Source organism: Cryptomeria japonica, chromosome 5, assembly GCF_030272615.1.
Source record: "Cryptomeria japonica chromosome 5, Sugi_1.0, whole genome shotgun sequence".
NCBI classification, from domain to species: Eukaryota; Viridiplantae; Streptophyta; class Pinopsida; order Cupressales; family Cupressaceae; genus Cryptomeria; species Cryptomeria japonica.
The window spans coordinates 674222928-674225320 of record NC_081409.1 but is presented as its reverse complement, the minus strand read 5'-3'; positions in this window follow the sequence as shown (position 1 = coordinate 674225320).

Below are 2393 nucleotides of genomic sequence, written 5' to 3'. Positions count from 1 at the left end.
TAGAGGTGACATTGAGATTGAGGGACATTCGTCTAATCAAGAACATGAGATGTTTAAGGAACCATTCCCAAAACATGACAAAGGAAAAGCTAAAGCCACAGATGATCAAACCAATTATACCAGAGCATCCTACAACTATGATTCAACTATCAATCACATATCAATGGACAATTACGTCTCTACTATTATCATCAAGGACAAAGCGTCTGAGAATTCTACTCAGAGACCCAAGATTGTCCTAAAAGGTGTTGGATCTTCTTCGGAACCTACCTCTGAATGTCATGTTACAACTTGCCAAGGTAAAATCACTTTGCAAGGTGCTCCAACTAAAAACACCGCTTCTTCATCAACCAAACCTGAGTATGACCTTGTAGAACAGTTAGGGAAGACACCCATGCTCATTTCAATCCTTGAGCTATTATGCATATCTCCCGCACATAAATCCATTCTTGACAAAATCTTGAGAGATACTACTGTCCCTACTGATCTAAATGTGGACCAGTTTCAAGCCATGGTGGGATACCTTTCCATTCCACACTCCCTTACATTCACAGAAGCAGATGACGCCTCCGTAAGTCAGCCACATAATGCACCATTACACATTGAAGCCTTCATACACAAACATCGAATAAAAAGAGTCCTGATAGATGGAGGAGTAGGTCTAAATATTTGCACATTAAGCACTATTAAACAATTGGGATATTCTGACAAAGCTGTGAATTCTACAAACAAAATTACAATCAAAGCATATGATGATGAAGAGCGTTCATCCAAGGGTACAGTCATTTTACCTCTCAGAGTTGGGCCAGTTACAAAGGATGTGGTTTGTCAAGTCCTAGACCTGGACCTCACATACAACATACTCTTGGGACGTCCATGGATCCATGAGATGAGCGCAGTCCCTTCTACATATCATCAATGTATCAAGTTTCCACACAATGGAGTTGAAGTGACCGTCAAAGTGGATCCAAATCCATTTATATATTGCAATAATCTATGACCTAGATCAGAAATAACAATTCCAGCCAATCGAGAAGTTGTTCCATCTTCAGCATATGTAGATCCAGAATCATTAAAAGCTTCTACATCAAAACAAGCAGAGATCAAAGAAAAGTTCAAGATTAAAGACATGGGATGTGGTGAGTATATCTTTCATGTTGATCAACTGCCACTATCTCCTAAGACATTCAGTCAACAAGAACAATCTATAAACAATTTGCAATGCCAAGGAATTGGGTGTGAACCACCTAGTGTTGTGGCTACTAAGTCCGAATGCAAATCTCCTCTAGCAGTGCAAGCAACTCTTGATATCAATAGTCCTAAGAGTGGTTCCAACAAAGAATCTATTGAGTCTATCGCCAACCATCTTGATAACTCACATAGTCTTACTATTTCATCTGCTCATTCCATTTCCACTCCACTTCCAGACTTGGATCAACAAGAATTACAAAAGCCCTTACTCATTGGGGATCAAAAATCAAGCTATGAACAAAAAAAACTAAAAGCCAAAACTAAAGAAAAGTCCTTTAGTCAAAATCAAAATCAAAAGCTATTGGACTCTGCAAAAATCAAAGTCAAGGATAAAACTCCTATGAAAGAAAAAGAGAAAGAGTTGATCTCCCCTAATATCAAAATAACTGGGGGCAAAAATTCTACAATTGCAAGTCAAAAAGATTACTTGTTGATCCTAAGTCTCCATCATGCTATCCTACTTTCACTTCTTTTCTCAATCATAAGCCTTCATCACTCATCTACTTGTTCCACACATCCTTTCCCTTCTGGTGATACATCATGGACCTTTAATGGAGCTTCCTCGAAGGACTTTACTATCAGTGATGCCCAAACTTCTTCAGGTGACACACATATGGGCCTACGTAGTCCACACACTAGTAATCCTATCTCAGTTCCTTTATCAAGGAAGACAGACACTCAAGCTACACATCATTCAGTCAAGGAACAATGCAGCTACAATCATAAAGTCAAACCTCGCATATTTGAGGTAGGGGACTTAGTTCTCAGAGAAAATCCTAAAAATCAGCAATACAAAGAGAAGGGCAAGTTCAAACCAAACTGGCTTGGTCCTTACATCATTACAGCAGCATATGGATCTGGGGCATATCAGCTCTCAACTATAGAAGGTGAACCTTTGGAGGATCCTATCAATAGCATGCACCTTCGCAGGTTCTACACATAGCTCTTCGGAATATCCTAATTCAAAAAATAAAAAAAAAATAAAAAAATTCAAAAATACAAAAAAAAATCATAAAAATAAAAAATCGTTACTTGGTGAAAACCTGGCAAACAGGCACTTTGTGACACAAAAAACATTGAAAAATCAAAAAAAGTAAAAAGAAATAATTTCGTCCAATGGTGAAAACCACTTCGGTGGCGCT